General features: G+C 41.1%; 1 protein-coding gene across 1 annotated transcript in view; it reads right to left on the reverse strand.

Annotated features, from left to right (window-relative positions):
* The window catches only part of NCKAP5 (NCK associated protein 5), a 928,785-nt gene that overhangs the window by 297,298 nt on the left and 611,997 nt on the right, over positions 1-19,490 (reverse strand). The gene's annotated exons all lie outside the window — the stretch shown is intronic.

A 19,490-nucleotide genomic window follows, 5' to 3' on the forward strand; every position in this document is an offset into this window, starting at 1 on the left:
ATCATAAGACCCTTACCCAAAATCTTTCTTATCCATCTTCTGGTCACCAGCTTCCCCCAGCCCAGCACAGTAGGATTCAGAGAAGGTTTCATTGAGGTCACCTTACTTTACAACTAATGAATCCATCCATCCATGCAACAAATATGTACTGAGCAACTCCTGTGTGCCAGGCAATGTAGAAGATGCAAGGGGTACAAAAGTGAATAAAAACACAGGTGGAGCCTCTCATGGAGCTTAGACTCTTGTGGAAGGAGACAGTAATCAATATGTCACCAGCAAATGTGCTGTGATGTGTGCTGGGAAGAAGAGTTTCCAGGGGATTCAAAAATCCACACTAGAGGGATGCGAGAGAAGTCAGGAAAGCAAATGCTCATGCTTAACATCATGGGTGTTAACCAGGAAGTGACCGTAGGTGGAAGGATGGGAGAGCATTTAAAAAAGTCTGAAAGGAGGTATGTATAGCTGGGGAGGAAAGTGAGGCTGGGGGGGCTGATGGGGCCGGGCCATAGGTCAAGGAATGTTGCCTTTACCCTAACGGCCATTGACTGTTTTCAGGTGTGTGTGTGTGTGTGTGTGTGTGTGTGTGTGTGTGTGTGTGTGTGTGTGTGTGTGTGTGAGAGAGAGAGAGAGAGAGACTGTGGGTGGGAGTTGATGTGGTAGGAGCTGTATTCTGAAATAGCTCTCTGGTACAGTGTGGAGGATGGATTGAAGGGAGGTTAATACAGATGTGGGGAAAATAAGATGCTACTGCAAGAGTCTAAGCACGAGTTGACTGAACCATGATTAAAGTGACAATCTCACAAAACGAGACCTCTGTTTGTAAATTATTTTGTGCTTTTGATTCTTTAGTATGCCCTTACTCCAACAATGTCAAATAACTAACATTTCCTCAGGTCATTGTTGCTCAGGGAGTGGGCAAACAGCAGTTAATGGGGTGAAGGGAGGAAAGAAGTGTTGCTTATTTAAAATGCAGATACCTTGGCTGACTCTGGCCTCAGCAAATTGCAATATCTAGAAGTGGGGCCAGGGATCTGTAATTTTAGAGAGCATCCCGGGTAATTTTAAACTATGTGAAAGTTTAAGAGCCTCTATACAAAGATGCTCCAATATATAACATAAATCATTTTTTTCTTTAGATAAGCTTTTGAGGTTGCCCATTTGATTTAATTCTTGTGATTAACACAGAATGAACACATAATCAATCATCTAAACTAATATCCACTGAGAGTAAAGGCGGTTGGGTAGCTATGAATAGCATACAGACAGAAGGTGTAAGCCAGGTAAACTGGGCATATTCACCCATAAATCGCTAAATCCTTCTTCAGTAATAGATGTCAGATGTTGACCTACCACAGAAGCTACTCTATATTCATGTGATGAGCGACCCTTGGGAAATTTCTCTTTGAGTTCTGAGACTCAAGTGCCCACCATGTTATAATTGTTTCTTTTCATACAAGCAGATGGCATTAATAGTTTGTAACTACTTTCCAATGGCTTCCACAGTCACTGACAATAAGGTTCTACGTGTCCAACTTGGGAGGAAAACAACTTCCCTGCTTGGGAAGTCTTCCTAATTAAAAAAAATAATGCTTGCTTGACCCTTGTGTTTATAAACAATAGAGAGAAATCTGTCCACCAGTATCCTAAATGAGGTAGAAAATTGACAGCTTGCGACAAAGAGCTCATAATTTCTACTGTACAAAAAAGTAATAAAAGTAATTTATTGCCTTCCCCACCCTCCTTTCAGTCCCACCAGGTGTGTGTGGTTGCCTGGTGCACAGGCTTGGCCTCAACATAGTGGCCCTACTGTCTTCTAGCCCACCACTGCGGGAGCGACACTAGGGCTGAGCCCAGGACTGGGAGGATAATTAAAGAATACAGATTTGGGCAAAGGGAAAAGGTAGTGTGTGTCACATGTGGACATATCTTGGCCTTTCATTTGATAGGATAAAATAGAGGGTCAGCCTCACATGTTTCTTGAGGTCCATCAAGTTCCATCTCACTGTGACCTATTCTTATCCAGGGTGGGAACAGAGATCCATTTTAGTCTTAGAACAAATAGAAATAAGAAATCTACATTCTGGTCCTAGCTCTGCCACTAACCAGCTGTGTGATTTTAGTCAAGTCACATAACTTCTCTGTCCCTCAATTTCCTCATCTGTGAATAGAATGCACAGAAATAGACTAACTCAAAGGTCCCCTCTAGCTTTAAATGTCTACAATTTTGATCATCTGTAAAAACTCGATTTAGAAGAATAAGTATTTAAACACTGCTGAAGTTCAGGAATGTTAATACAGAATGCCATTAAGGTTAGAGCTGCTTAAAAGATACCTTGTGCAATGAAATCTTTGTGCTTCTTTTCCAGAGTGTCTGCCTGTCTGTCTTCCTAGGGATAAAAAAAAACTTTTTTTTTTTGCTCTGTACTTCTCTTGGGCCCTATGGTAGATGTCACCTAATACAATTTTTGCATTTAGCATATTTCATTCCCAGCCAGTAAAAAATGGAAGGCCTGGTGAGCAATGTTAAGGGAGGGTTTAGTGAAAGATACTTGTAACACTCACAGGAAATCATGCCCAACGTGAGTCCTGTCTATGAAAAGAGCATTTGCTTATGGGAGGAATAATTTCAAATATTTTTTGGTTGCAAGGCTTTAAAAAAATAAATTCACTCTTTATATCTCTCTATTTTTATTATTTTTAACTCTGATGCCCAACACAAAGCCAATATACAGCCGCATGTCTGGTAATAACAGTTATACTGTGTCCCAGCTCATGCACTCTTTTTCTGATGGAGATTGCCCTTATCTTTTAGCACTGAAAAGAAAGGAAGAAAGGAACAGAGGAAGGAAGGGAGAGGAGAGGAGAAGAGAAGAGAGGAGAGGAGAGGAGAGAAGGGGAGGAGAGGGGAGGGGAGGGGAGAGGAGGGGAGGGGAGGGGAGGGGAGGGAAAAGACCCACTTCAAGTACTTGTAGTTTTCTAACTTGAAGATGGCAAAATGAAGCCATGGGAATATGAAGAGACAACCAACCATCTGACTTTAGAAAACTAGTCAGTCAAAGACGTTAGAACACTTTGTTTTTCATTTTGGATATCCAACCATGTGTTAAATCTGCCTACTAATTTATAGTAAAAGTATAAAAATCTATAATTTAGGACTGATCACATAAGGAAGAAACTTGGGTAGTGTCAGCATGAAACATTAAGATCTTTCCAGAAAACAAAAGACATAATAAAATAGCATCTAATATTTGTATAACACCACAGAGTTAAACCAAACCACCTCATACATATCATTTAACACAGTCACAGCCATGGGGACAAAGGACAAATATTCTGGGCCCCCTTTACAGACAAGAAAACAGACTCCAAGAGGTTACGAAGTGTCCTGCTAAAAGTTAGTGGCAGAGCCAGAATTTAATTACGGTGTGATTTCAAGTGTCACGCTCTTTCCACAGACCCAGTTACCTCTTTTGGTCTTTCCCATGCACCTACAGATTTATCCTTACTGCTAATTCGATCTGAGAATCTGTGATCTTTATCCAACCATGAGCCATGCTGCTGACCGCCTCTCTCCCAAGGTTCCCTGGCCATTTCTCTAGGGAGCGGGTGATTTTATCAGAGATGTCAGCTCTGGCCTTAGATGACTATCAGCACAACAGGTTTAACAAACCACAACCATTTCCATAGTTAATGACGATTCAATTAGTTCAAAACAGAAATGCACAGCTACTACAAGCTAAATGAAAATGTAGAGGCCAACCCTCTGGCTGACAGCTGCCCCAGTGAGCCCCAATGGTTTCAGCTTCTGTGATTTATTTGCTCATTTGTTGTCTGGTGGTGGGGAGGGTGCACAGAATACATGGTCACTTGAGATAGCACTTCGGCACAGAGCATAACAACACTCCCAGAGATCACCAGCAGCTTCTGTTCAGGACTAGCATGCTAACTTTTAAGGGGGGTGGGGAGAGGGAAATCGCATCCGATGAATCACAGGGTTTTAAAAGAACATCCCAATTTGTTCACAGTTTAACATCACTACTGTCAGGCAAAACATATACAACGCTTCCTTTTCATCCCTGGATTTGACTCACAAAGTGAACTCCACACACAGTAAAACACCCAAGATTAAATGTGTATGATGGCTAAGGGAACAGAGTGTTTTCTTTATGTCTCTAATAGGAACCACGACCATCAGTGTATCAATTCACATCTACTCCACGTTATTCTTCACTCAAAACCCTCCTCAATATGGCCAACTATCTTCCATATTGAACGGCTCTGTGAAGGTATATTAATAAATTTCCAGATGATGCTTTTATTGCCTGTTTCATCTATCAGCAACATTGATTTCCTTAAAAAAAAGTTCAATTCCAGAGACACTTTAAAGGGAAACTCTGCTGTGGAATAGGATGATGTGAAAAAGTGAGCTATAATTTTCATGAAAGGCATGCATCAGGTGGCCGGGCACCTAAAAAAATTAGCAACAGAAATGATGTCCTTGTAGCCCATAAATAATTATCTGAGTGTAATCCGAGCAGAAAGAAACCAAAAATGGTAAGAATATTATATAAATATAAATGGGGAATTTCAGTGATTAGTGCTATACTTAAATGCTTAGACATCATTAAAAACAATTCATAAGCTGACATCAAAATTTGTATTCAAAATCAATCTTTCTTTTCCTCGTCTGCACCCTCTCCCCCATCATCCTAGTTTTCTGAGGCGATTCATGGGACAGGGGAGCCAGATAGCCTCCACAGGGAAGCTGTGGGCTAAGAAAAGGCCATCCCAAACTGGACTGGTAATTCAGTCACTGACTAGTTAGTGGTGGGTGGGTGCCTATATTACTGATATCTTTAGATACATCTCAACAGCCATATGACTATGATTTCTGGACAGAATTTTAATTTAAAGTAAATGTAAGCAATTTAAAATTTTCTCACTCTCCCCATAAATACATAGTGTCAGGTGACCAACATATCCAAATTTTTGTTTCAGAAAATATGATTTAACACACACACACATACATAAGTATATATATTCTTGTTTGACAATTACTGGCAGATAAATATTTACGTATCTTCTGAGTGTTAAACTGAACTGAATTGGGAAGTCTCTGCTAAAAAAAGAATTCTTTATGTGTTCAAATACAATATAATAATAAAAATAATAATTATAAAAAACAATAGTTCATATGGAGAAGCAACCTTATCATTCCAAATTCAGTAAACAGATGTTATATGCAGTTTACTAGCTTCCAGTTATAATATATGACTCTCGGGTATCTTATATATCACATCCCCATCACCACACCCTGCACAACACAGAAAACATTTAATGAATGCCCAATGTTGTTGAATGTAATGACACTGAATGAGGGATGACATCACCCTGATTTACCTATGATGACACTGTGCACAAGCTTAATGCTGCACTACTTAGGAATTCTTAAGTACTTTCAGCAGAAAACTATTTTAAGCCCGTATTTTGCTATCAGAAACACAAGGCAATGGACTGACAGACTATTTGCACAAAAGGTGAAAGCACCACTACATTGATCTCCACTCCAAGAAAACAAGATTCTGCATGTTTATCCTTCAAGGGACACCCCCACCACAAGGATCTCACACAGAAGCCCATCACCTTTTAAGCCATATGGTTGTCTATCCTAAAATGCCCTGGGAATTTCTGGAGACTCAGACACACTTCTAATCAAGATACTTGAATCCTCCCCCTGTCTCCTTCCTGGAGTTACCTAAAAGGAAAGCTCTAATGAGGTGCATTAGTTGTACTTTTGAAAGGGATGGATTATCTAGTTAATTCTCTTGGGGGCTCATGTCAGAACAGAGAGCAGCTTCACTTATTTGCACGTAAATGGAACTTAAGGATAAAGCAAGACTATTACATTTTTTTCCTAGTACAATTTACATAATACCTGCTCTCTCCAGTCAGACAAAACCCAATGCACAGCATAGGGCCTGATTCTTTGAGGATTTTACAGAAGAAATTTTGCTAGCAATATTGCCCTGGTGTGCTTTTTGACATTAAAAGTCTTATTTTTATCCCTAACCCCTGAAAGCGGCAGAAAGCTATCACTTGAGGTGCTTCTTTGGCATCGAGTGGGATGTACATCTTGACAAGCTGCTCACAGCCACAGTGGGTGTAGACAGACAAAGAGCTATTTGGTGAAGACACCTGTAACCCTGCCAGATGATTCATCTTGGTAAGAGAGGGAAGGAAATTCAGATAAATTAGCAAGAAATAGCATGATCCTAAGAGACAACTAGAAAAGTCAGAATATATATGTGTATAGATAGATAGATATACACATAGATATACATACACACACACATATATATAAAGTAATATAAATATGTATCAAAAACTTGAGTAAGCATTTTCTTCATGCAAAAATCTCTGTGCATTTAGAGAATAATGAACCAGCTAAGTTTTGGTTCTTGTGACAAAAGGCTCTCCCAGAGGTCTCCCAACTTACTCCTACAAAGAGTCTTCTAGATCCCAGTGACGGTCATCTCAGCAACTTTCTGTTGCCATAGGGAGGAAACATAGAACTAGCTACTGAGCTGATTTCTCCTCCCAGGTATGTCACTTGTGGGCAGCTCTGCCTTGGTAAAGCCCCCTGGTTATCTGTTTCCTCATGTGCGAAACAAGGTGGCTAGATATTGAAGGTAACTTTCCTCCTCTAAGCACCTGAGACTTGCTAACTATCCTGTTCATCTCTATACAGTCATTGACCTTCATGTGTCATGCTACCACTGCTTCCTTAGAAAATCATAGATAACAGAGCCTGGTTAGCCTGTACACAGCAACACTACAATAAACAGTTGGTAAAAATGGCCTAAGCTCTTGGCTACCCTAACACAATATGAGATAACCCAACCCTTCCAAGCAGCCCTGGTCTCCAAGATACCAGATCATCCCTTAATTGATTTTTCCCATCACTAAAGACACTAGCCCTGAAGCACTCTGGTTGTAGCTCTTGCTAGGCAGTAAGGATGCTGCCCAGTTTCCTCAGTTTCTCAGCCCATCAAACTCAGCTGGCTTTGTGTGTCCAGAATGATCCCAGACACCGATAAAAGACTCAGAAGCAATTATGGTTCAGGCTGCTCTGGAAACTCAGCTCCAAGTGGAAGGTTTTGAACTTGCTGGGCTGAGAGGGGTTTGAGGAACTCATAGTGAAGATCAGCCCTAGGGCCTGGCGGCCCACATTCTCTCTGCCAAGTTTACACTGTCCTTCCAGGACCTGCCTTGCATTACGTCAAGGACAAAGTCTCCGTTCGGTAATTCTCTAAAATTTGCTAAACGTTAGTATTTTTAAAAAGGAAAGTAGGCCTCAAGCTCAGTTAAGAGGCAACACTAATTAGGGTGAATTTAGAATCTTGTCTTTTTTTCTTTGTGTCCGTGGGTCCCTCCTATTTAAGCAAGTGAAATCACTTTCCATTTCCAGCAAGGCATTCCTACCAGCAGTGTTTTCCTCAACACTTCTGTTTCCCCAGACATGTCCACTGGTTCTCAGTCCATCAAGTCGGGGGACTCTGAACGGGGCCCACCCTATCCCCAATCATTTTCCTGAGCAACTCACTGACCTCCTACCTGTTCCACACCCTCATGGTCTGCCAAAGTCTCAGCCAGCCTTCTGACCCCCTACTGCCTCCTCGGCAATGAGGGCATTACCAACCCATGGACTGAATGTGGCTGGGAGGAAGGTCTCCAGGACCCTGAGGGGTTAAGTAAATCCTCAAATGTTACATAGCTTGTGAGGGGGCTCAGTCAGGACTTGAACCCATACTGTTGGCCTCTAAAGGCTTTAAACTTACCCATAATCCTCTGATTTCTCTCACCATAGTACCCATAATTCTCTGTTCTATCTCAGGGGAATACCTATAGTCCTCTGCTGTACCTCACCGGAATACCCATGATCCTCTGCTGTACCTCACCAGAATATCCACAATCCTCTGCTGTACCTAACCAGAACACCCACAATCCTCTGCTGTACCTCACTGGAATACCCATGATCCTCTGCTGTACCTAACCAGAATACCCACAATCCTCTGCTGTACCTCACTGGAATACCCATGATCCTCTGCTGTACCTCAGGGGAATACCTATAATCCTCTGCTGTACTTCACTGGAATATCCATAATCCTCTGCTGCACCTCACCAGGATACCCACAATCCTCTGCTGTCTCTCATCAGAGTACCCACAGAAGAAAAGGACCTTCCCATTTATCTGAATTTTAATGTCTTTGAAGAGCCAACTCAACTCCTACCTTCCCCAGAAGCTCAATATGCTTCCTAAATATGAGGCAGCAGGTTGGCTACTTTGAGGGAAATGCTAGTGGTAGGTTAATGAAAACAAGACCCAGGTAGGAAGAACCTTTACATGATGAGCAAGAAAGGAAACACACACAGCTGAATCTAATGCCTTGTAGCACAGTGGTTCTCAACCCAGGCTGCATATCAGAATTAATCTGTGGAGATTTAAAAAATCCTCATGCCCAAGCCACACTCCAGAGCAATGAAATCAGAATCACTTGGATGAAACCAGGACATCACAGATTTTTTAAACTCTCCAGATGATTCCAAGGCACAGCCAAATATGAGAATCACTAGTAGAGAATATAATTAATGCTACCCCTGCAAGACTATAGGACTTGGAATCAAGTCCACTGTGGCCTGACACTGTATAATATTTATAAAGTCAACTGCCTCTGTGGAACTCAGTTTGTTCATCTGTAAAGTGAACTTGAACTTTCTGCCCTTCCTATTTTGAAAGGTTAATATGAAGATCAAATGAGATGATGCTGTGAAAGTGTAAGCTGTACATATTAATTATTACTGTGGCAATTTTCCCTACTAATCCTCCAATGGTGCTGTTCAAATGCTCAGGAGAGAAGAAGTAATAAAAATGCAGAGAAGGAAAAAATCCAATAATAGTTGGATTAGAAAAATTAGACATAATGAGTCAAGAGAAATACAGCCTAATTCGTATCTTAAGGATATGTTTACAAGTTATTTTGTAAAAGAAATAAAAAAGGTTGAAGGAGAACACTCGCAATGGCATTGTTTTCAAATCATCACTCACAGTAGAAGCTTACTAATTCAGACTAAGGTATAGGCTTGGCTTTAATGGGGAGAAATGAATTTACTGTGCTACTTTATTAATTTAGTGTAGGCACAAAATTTATTAGGGTGTGGTGGCAAACCTAATAGAACACATTTGGAAAAACATATTTTGATCAGTTTATAAAACAATGTAATCATGATTGCTATGGATATCTGGCCATTTACTTAAACAGACAGGGGAAGAATCTAAGTCATTATAAGACCCCAATTCAATGGGCTTGCTCCAAAAGTTCCTTTGAACTTGTCAGTTTGACAGCTGGTGCATTCCACAGAAGGCATAAAGTAAATGGTACTAGGATCATACCAGGCCCTCAACAGTTTCTTATGATGGTACCAGCCTGAGGTCTGGGTCCTGAGCATATGAAGGCAAGAGGACAAAGAAGTTTCTTGTTCCTTTGTATGCATATGACACTTAGCAAACCATAGAAATGAGGGCTGCAATTTGTAAGTTGCTTTTGCTGGCTTTCTCTTCCCTTCTGTATCCCTACGCTACTTCCTAAAAGCCTTCTCCCTTGGTACCCCTCTCCAATGTGAAGTCTCAATCAGACTTAATAAACAGAGGATTATAAGCTCCTAAATTACTGTAGGAAAATTATTTTCCTGTCTCCTTTCCTTCCAAACCCCAAATTCTAAATTTCAGTTTTCTGAGATGGGTTGATAGAACAAAGCCTGCAGATTTAACTGGGTCACACTAACATGTGAAGGACTCCCCTTAAATATGTACCTTCTTAACTCTATTTCTTACATAGAATGATGCTTTAATGGATGGAATTTCAGAGAAACATATCTAAGCGAGAAAATGTTGGTAGACAGGGTATGGGGATGACAAGACTGCACAATAGGAGAAGATACCACCAAAAATAGCCAGTCCTGTCAGGGGACCTGATCCTCGGATAGGGGACCAGTCATATCAGGGAACCTAGCCCCCCTTAAATGTCCACATTTCTTATAGTTTCAATATCTTCTCCAATTTTGAACCTCTAGGTTTTTCCCAGCTTCTGTGGCGCTAGTCACTAGGGTAGGTGAGGGTAAGGTGGGGTAAAAGGAAGCATTTGGGTGTGTGATGAGAAAGAACAGATGAGTAGATAGGTAAGGCTAGATGTTTAATAATAATAGCTACCGCGTGTTGAATACTTAGGGAGAAGAAAAAACTGAGACTCAAGTCAATGAAGTTACCCAAGATGACAAAGCTAATTGAGTGAGAAAAATAGGATCCACTTCCAGGTCTGTCTGACTCTGAAACGTTTTCTTACTTAAATTCCCCTTCACTCATTCTCCAACCACAATCCCTTATATGTGGGGGTCTCTGGAAAAAGAGGGGCCACTGAGAGCTCATGGCATTCTTTTTAATAGTCTACAATTTTCCTTTTCTCACAATGCTTCTTCCCTTTATTAATCTGAATTAGCTTTTACACAGGGCTGAAAAGGAAATACTGGGGCTTCCCTGCTGGCCCAGTGGTTAAGAATCCGCCTGCCCATGCAGGGGACACGGGTTCAAGCCCTGGGCCAAGAAGATCTCACATGCCGCGGAGCAGTTAAGCCCACAAGCTGCAACTATTGAGCCTGAGCACCACAACTACTGAAGCCCATGCACCTAGAGCCCGTACTCTGCAACAAGAGAAGCCACCACAATAAGAAGCCTGCGCACTGCAGTGAAGAGTAGCCCCCGCTCTCCACAACCACAGAAAGCCTGTGTGCAGCAATGAAGACCCAATGCAACCAATAAAAATTAAAAAAAAAAAAAAAAAACCAGTAGTTATTTAAAAAAAAAAGAAAAACTGAGCACTGCTGGCATCTATATTTGAATAGGTGGCCAACAGACTGACATGGGGAGGAGGGGACAACGTGTATTCAGTCACTGTCTCCATCCTTCCTGAGCCTGAGGTGTTTACACGGCCCAATGCATGGGGGGCAAATCCTCCACCTTTGGACCCTGGCATACCTGGCATAAACCTTTAGCACACTAAGATTAGATAACCTCTTCTTCCAGGCAGTCGCAAAAGTCTTAGTGGGAAGAAAAACAACTCTTGAAGCTTCATGGACCTTCCTCCTCCCCTACACCCTGTAAGTCACACTTCCTTATGAATCTTTTCCCTACACTCCTCACGGAGTTGAGCTGGCTAGAAAAGATCTCCACGGTCAGGGTGTTGACTGATTCACAAGTCTAGTGACGTATTAGAATCACCTAGGGAAATGTTCAAAATTACCAGGGCCCAGGCTCAGCTGCTGGAGACTCTGTGGAATTGTTCTGGGTTGAGGCACAGGTAGGTTGAGAACCTGAGCATTGTCTAACCATTGTCTTATAGTTGAGTTTTGTAGATCCTTTTTTGGCAGGTGGCTACTTTTCTCAAGCCTGGAAGCTATTGTTAAGCTCAAGTACAAACTTCTAAGCCTGCAAGGGCTGTGGTTCTGTCTCCTTAGATGTGCCTATCAGGCCAATGAACACCTGAACCCTGCAATGGCCCCAATGCAGACAGCAGACCCTTGGCCAGACCATTTTCCTCTCACCCCACATTCAGTGATTTCTCTTCATTGCCGTGCTGTGCTGGCTTGTGCAGGCAAAATCAATAAGGACAATATAGCTGAAAGCTTACAGTAAAAGAGAGATCTCAGCAATAAAAGTTTTTTTTCTTCCCTAGCAAGCACTTTCCACTTCTTTCTTTATTTCCTAATTCCAACATTCTCCATTTTTCCCCACACAATTTTATTTCCATCTCATAAAGCATTAATAAGCCAAGTCCTAAAAAAAAAGAAAAGAAAAAGAAAGAAAATTTTACTTTTGTAACCTCAGGTGACTTAAGAAAACAGGATCCAAGTTCAAGGATTGATATCATCGTGATTTTGCTCTGTTCAAATTCATTTGTTTCCTAAGAGGAAGAAATAACTGATGTGCCTGGTTAACGACCTGATGTGCCCAGAGTATTTGCCCAAGTCACACACTTACGAAAGGGCAACATCTTTTGATTTCTACCCACACAGCCTCCGGACCTGAGACACCATCCAGGGTTTCCAAAACAAGGTCAGGCCCTCTGCTGAGATGAGCTGAGGAGAGTGGCTCATGGTCACTGGCAATGACCAGCTCACCTGTATGAAGAGAAGGTGATTTTTCAGCACACCATATAGTTCATAGGTTACAGCTGTCTTAACACGGAGACCGTATTCTGTTTTTACTTGATAAGAGCTCAGCTCTGGGTCAAAATATCTAACAGGAAATGTATTCGTGTCTGTGCACAGAATGTAGGCAGAAATTGAGGATGAGAAAGAAGAGTCAGAAACTATTAAACCAGGAATTTAAAATTCCTAAGAAGAATGTAGGTAACTATTTAAACTCTGAGTGATATGTGAAACTCCTCTATTCCTTTCAAAATATTTCATGACTTTGGAATTACAGAGGTGAACCCTCTCCTTAGTGAGTGTGCTAACAGAGATTGTTTTGAAAACTTCTGGAATTCTGGAAAGTATTTCCGTAGGGTTTAAAATCATACTTTCATCTTAAAGAATACTTTCAAAGAGAAAAGGAATATTTTATGAAGGGCAGTGATTCTGGCTGTACTGAATCTCAGCACTTTGGCTTTGAGAAATCCTGCCTCCTTTATCTAAACTTATTATATGAATAGAGGATGTTGCTTAAAAGAAGACGAAAAGAGGAAGGAAGAAAAACTGCTTCCTCAAGGAACAGTTTCAGCCTTTTAAAACTTAACACAATAAAAATATTCCCTTTATTACCATTACCCACTCAGCAGCAATTCAAAGTTCACAGCAATTCAGAGTAAAGGCCAAATTTCTTCAAGCAGAATCAAAGGCACCTGAGACTTCCTGAGATTACAGGACATAAATAAAAGCACTCAATAAAAATATTTCCCATCCCATTGTGTATCAGAATTTTATAAATACCTGTGTAAAGACTTAGCCACTCTCTCAACAGATATTCAGTAGAATTTCAGATCATTTTTCGCAACTGGTGTGCGCTCACAGAATGTACTCACTGCTGACCTATGGATTTGCATTTGTTTACCACATTTTGTTTAGGTAGGAAAAAAAGAGAAACCGAAACACTTTTCTGAATAACCAGTATGAATTACGTACTCTCTGCAGAGTTCTAAAGAGTTCAGATCTCTTGGATAATTAACTGCCGGGGCATTTACTGAAATAGGTATTGTGAATGAAAGAATCGGTATAGATGCAGTAGAAATGCATATAGCATGCTATAAACTTCATCTCCATTTTCTCGTTTGCAAAATGAGGAAACGGGTAGTGGACTGGATGGATTTTGAAGTACCTCACTGGTCCCCAACACATCTGTGGACCAGAGGAATCAAAATGACCCACCAAACTCAGAAATAACAAGACAGATCATTCTAAATCTGAAGATATAAGAAGGTGCCCGGATAGCTGAAGCTATTAAGGTTTCCTAAGGTGATTCTGATACTCGGCCAGGAAACAGAGTCAGGAATTTTACAGCTCCTGTAAACCACAAACAGCAGTTTTGTCTTGTATTTACATATGCTTATAAAAAAAAAAGCTATTATGTTAGAAGCTTGGAAATTCATACTTTAAATATAGTAGGAATATTATTTTAAAAAGCTTTCTTAGAAAGGTATCTTTTGTGATTAAATTTTTCAACCCTAAGTTTTCTTCCGAGTGCACTTACATTTTTGAATTTGCCTAAAAGTACACTTAAATCATTATAGGGAAAGAAGGTGGAGTTTAAAGTAAAAAAAAAAATCCTATCCCTGGTAAGAATTATCATTTATAGACATTTCTCCAAAGAAGACATACAGATGGCCAAAAGACACATGAAAAGATGGTCAACATCACAAATTATTAGAGAAATGCAAATCAAAACTACAATGAGGTATCATCTCACACTGGTCAGAATGGCCATCATCAAAAAACTTATAAATAATATATGCTGGAGAGGGTGTGGAGAGAAGGGAACCCTCCTACACTGTTGGTGGGAATGTGAATTGGTGCAGCCACTATGGAGAACAGTGTGAAGGTTCCTTAAAAAACTAAAAATAGAGTTACCACATGATCCATTAATCCCACTCCTGAGTATATATCAGGAGAAAACCATAATTTGAAAAGATACATGCACCCCAGTGTTCACAGCAGCACTATTTACAATAGCCAAGACATGGAAGCAACCTAAATGTTCATCAACAGGTGAATAGATAAAGATGATGTGATATATACATATAGAGAGAGAGAGTCAGTTTGCCATAGTCTCTACCATTCCCTACTGCCCTTTGGCATTAAACCAGGTGTAGGTTGCTACTGCATGGTTTTTTAAAGTAAGGCTTTTGCCTTTGAATAACAAACAAAAGAACAAAAACACCACATCTCTCTATACCTATTTCCTTATCAAAATTGGGAAAACTGAATGTGCACTCCCAGAGGACACACAATGGTTCTCATGCCTGGCCCACTTTAACCATTTACATTATTTGGCAATTGTAGGTTTTTGTGTTTGTGATCCCTAATCTAGTCCAAAACCTTTTCATTCACAAATAGGAAAAACAAGGAACCCAGAGAGTTTAAGTGACCACCTAAGGCCAAAAGTCTTGTTAGTGGTAGACGCTGTATCCATAATGCAGGTCTTTTCCCCCCCATTAGTGTTTCCATTTATCTGTCTACTTTTTTCCTTCCTAAATAAATGAGCTAATGTGGGTTCAATTCATGTTCCATACAGAAAAGCAGAGACAAGAGGAAATCTATCAGCTGTAACAAAGCAGCACAAAAGGTAGCTACAGACACAGAGGACTGTAATGGGTAATCCATCATCAGTATTACAATTCTCTGTATCTTAGGTTGCCTATGTTGAAATACTTTGACAGATGAAGCTGAGGGAGTAATGTCCTCTCAACTATCTGCTCCATTTCATTTATGCTTAATTGCCCCTGTTTGCATCAAGTCATGAATGTTTTTTCTAACATATTTCCGAACTACTCAACTAAATGAAACAGTAATCTGGGTTTTGAGAATATATCACACAATACAGAAGAAATCCCCAAATGCCTAGAAGGAATGAGCTGGAGAAAGAAACAGAGCAAGAGGGAAACGGAAGACGTTTCCCCTTACTCAGTCTGCTCTGCAGACAATCCTTTGAGGTCTTTTATTTTCCCCTAACGAAGGAATCTGTCCTAGGCGCTAGGTATGTCACTTTCCCTCCGTATACTGATAATATTTCTCTTACCTGTAGGCTTGTCTCTCTCACAGAAGAAATGTCAGGCACAAATGTTACATGGCTTATTAATTGATTTCAGTTTCCTTTCACTTATTTTTTGTATTTTGAGACAAGGATTTTGTGAGCTGGTAAGTTAGACTCCGTCATCAGATTATCCCACCGATAACTGCTCAATTTCATTCTATGTATCTCACTGAGGAAAGTCTGAGATTTATTTCTAGTTCTACCACTTAGCATTTGCCAGAGTTGAATCAGGCCTCTTTGAGACTCATCCTTAAAAATGAGCAGGATAATATCTACTTTAGGGCTGTCAAAATGAACAAATGAGATCCATTTTGTGTAAGCACTTTGAAAACTGTAAAGCACCAAACGTATGTGTCCTGCCAGTCAGACAGTTGTAGTAAAATACCGGGGATAGGGATATAAGATGTTCTGAGAAAGGCAAGCTGTGGGGTGCCTGACTCTTGAGTCTGTGACAACAGAGACTAAAAGAAAATGGAAAAGGATTGTTGAAAAGAAGTCCTAGGCAGGAGCAGAGTCTCCAGGGAGAGCAGTGCAGTAGGTTTGGTGGCATCTTCTTTTGTGTTCCCAGAACTTGTGGAAGCTGCTCTTTGGGCTCCTATCACGTTGCATACATTTGATTATCTGCCTTCCCTCCCCAATTTCCAGCATCCTGTAAACTGAGCTTTCCAGGAAAAGGCCTCTTTGTACCTCCAGCGCTTGGCTTGGCATCTGCTAGGTGATGCCAGCCTGCTAGGTTAATGAGTTACTTAGTGTGATAGGCAGAATAACGTCACCTCACCGAGATGTCCACATCCTACCCAATCCCTGAAACCCGTGAATATGTTTCCTTACCTTCTATGGTCAAAGAGTCTTTGCAGAGGTGATCAAATTAAATATTCTGAGATGAGGAGGTTATCCTGGATTATGGGGATGGGCCCAATGTAATCACAGGGTCCTTACAAGAGGGAGGGGGGAAGAGTCAAACTCAGAAAAAGGAGAAATGACAATGGAACCAGAGTTTGGAGTGATGTACTTTGAAGATGAAGGAAAGGGCCAAAAGCCAAAGAATGCTAGGATCTGGAAGAGGCAAGGAAATAATTCTGTCCTGAAACCTCCAGAAAGAATGCAGCAGAAAGAAGAAAGATTTTGCACTTCTGACCTTCACAATTATAAGAGAATAAATTTGTGTGGTTTCAAGCCACTAAGCTTGTTACAGCAGCAACAGGAAGCTAATACATGTAGGTCCAAAAGTAAATGAATAACTGTCATTTGAATGACCAAATGAGCAAATGAATGAATGGATGAATGGATGGATGAATGAATGGAGAGAGCTCTACATGGACAGTGGAAAGACCAATGTTCAGGTCCCAATTTAGATGACACCTAGCTGGGTAACTTGGGCTCCATCATTTCATCTCTCCAGAATTTCTCCGCATAAAGAGTAGAGGCCGTGAAGTCAGACTGATTAGGGTTCAAATTCTTTTTAAGCTACTTCCAGGCTGCATCTTTGGACCAGAACTCCCCTCTGGGAGCCTATGTCCCCATCTGTAAGATGAAGACAGTGACAGTACTTCCTGCTCAGTTGCTGTGGGGACCAAATGAGCTACAGTCTAGTCAATGGGACTCTGAACTAGGCAAATGTGAAACTGTGGTCACATAAAAATGCTATTAATATCACTTCATGCCCAAATCTTGAAATCATGCAAACTCTCCAAATTAAAAAAAGAGTCAAGAAGTGCACAGTGACAAAGCTGGAGAAACCACAGACAGCTAGTGTGGGTCTGTCTCAGCTGCTGAACAGAAACACCTACTGACCTGTGAGCTGGTCCAGGTGAAATTATATACACAAGCTCTAAATGATACAAGTAACCAACTTGGAGACATCTTCAGGAACACGCCCCTCCAACAAATTACGACCACCCTTCAATGCATGCATAGTAATTAGCACGGGCCTGGAACCCAGAAAGCTATTACTCTGCTGTTATTATATTAATTCGATGATAAAAGCCTCAGAACAAACACTTCCAAGATGAAAACTAAAACCCACTCCAGCTTTCCCATGGGCCTCAGCTTTGCATGGGCCTCTGGCTCCTGTCAGAGAAATCTCATAGTTGGAAAATCCGAGTCAGGTGTGCTAATACCCTCCATGTTATGAAGCAATAAATTCCCAGCTCTTACCCGAAACAAAGAATTCAGTTTCAGGGAACTTCACTGGTTTCGCCACATACATCTTACACAACCAATCTTACTACTATTTGCTATATTTAGAACAATAGGATGAGTGAAGTGACAGGGAGCTACCTCCCTGGGACTCCGTGCCACCCTTCTCTCTGTTCTCATGTCTTGAATCCCCAGGGGACAAAGTTGTGCCCAGTCCACAGTAAAAATTCAATAAATAGTTTTTGAACGTATAAATGACCTTCATGGTCCATGTAACCCAAATTCCTCTTCCATTTTCCAGATAATGGGCCCAAGGTCAATGAGAGCAATGGCTGAAAAGATCCCTTCCGTGTAGCATGAATTCACATTAGTAACTGTCTCCTCCCTAGAGAGAAGAGCTGATTTCCTCAATCTAATAGACTGGGGGATTAAGAGAAATAGTTTTAAAATACATTTTTAAAAGTCTCTCTGTTTTTCTAAGAAGCTTCTGGTTTCACAAAACAAATTTTGATTATGTGTCTATACCACAGATTTGGCTAATAAGTGGTGAAGAGATTAGCAAAGAATGATTAAAAGAAAATAAGAACTTGGATGAAACAGAGCCACAATGAGGAGACTGAAAAAAGCACAGGAGGGATGCTTCATTTTTTAGTTCTAATTGAAACCTGGTGTTACCTGTGAGGGGGGGCAGAGGACTGATATTTCAGGTTCATATGACTCTTTAAGGCTAAACAGAATCATTTAATGCAAAATCAAGTCTAATTTCTTACTTTTACCTCAACTTTCTGCCAAAGCAGATATAATACCTATTAAAGATCAGAGCTAGAAGGACTTCCCGCACCCAGTGCTGTGTGACATGTGGGATCTTAGTTCCCCAACCAGGGATTGAACCCACGCACCCTGCAGTGGAAGCGTAGAGTCTTAACCACTGGACCACCAGGGAAGTCCCTCAGAGCTAGAGGGACTTAAACCCTCATCCTAACTGTAGGTGCCCACACATGAGCAGAAGCTGGATATGCCTCCCCTATGTGAAGATCATCTCAAGAAGAATCTAAACCTTTTCCTGAGAAATGGATTTTAGTGGTCTTTCTACCATTTTTATGAAGCTAATTTTAATCTCCCACTCACTAGTTACAGTCAACTCCTTGTATTGTTTTCACTGGAGACAGAGAACAGTTGTCCCCAATGGCATCTTGTAGCCCTGTAGATGTCTCAAGAGTGAATGATTTAGGACATAGACTTCTTAAGGTTAATGCTGCCTAGATTCCTTAACTGTATATAATACTGTGACTTTTATTACCAGATTCCTCTCAGTCTCTGTCATCACAAGTTGGGCTGCAGAGCCCAGAACCCGTGAATACAGGGAAGCCAGTGTGAAATGATCTTTACCAGCCAGGTTCCTGGGCTTGCCTCCCCAAACCCACCTGCTTTTTAGCCAGCCAAAACCTAGGGTGATCACCTTAAACTCTGGCCCATTTCCTTGCCTTCTTTAGCTTTTTTAAAGCCCCCTGTGCATAGCTGTGCAATAGAGATTGGGTATCTATTTGTGATTTTAAGTGCTTTTCAATGAAAGTCCTCTATTGATCTAGATACATTGCCCGGGCTCTTTCTGCTGTCAGAGCGTCTCATCTGTGCGGCCAACTCGGGCCATGCTCAGATTAGACGCCCTGCTTCCCAGCCCAGTCACTTCGCTAGTGTTAAAGCGCCGTGGGATAAGGGCTATCAGAAGACAACTTGCTGGGACTTCCCTGGCGGTCCAATGGTTAAGACTCTCTGCTTCCACTGCAGGGGGCACGGGTTCAATCCTTGGTCAGGGAACTAAGATCCCACATGCAGTGCAGTGCAGCCAAATAAATAAATAAATAACAATAATATAAAGAAATTTTAAAAAAAAACACACAAAAGGGCAACTTGTTACTGCATTGACCACTGACTCTCTTTGGACCTCTATAGACTCCACATGGCTGGAGGCAAGACCACACCCGCAAACAGA

The sequence above is a fragment of the Hippopotamus amphibius genome, chromosome 8, assembly GCF_030028045.1.
Source record: "Hippopotamus amphibius kiboko isolate mHipAmp2 chromosome 8, mHipAmp2.hap2, whole genome shotgun sequence".
Taxonomy (NCBI): domain Eukaryota; kingdom Metazoa; phylum Chordata; class Mammalia; order Artiodactyla; family Hippopotamidae; genus Hippopotamus; species Hippopotamus amphibius.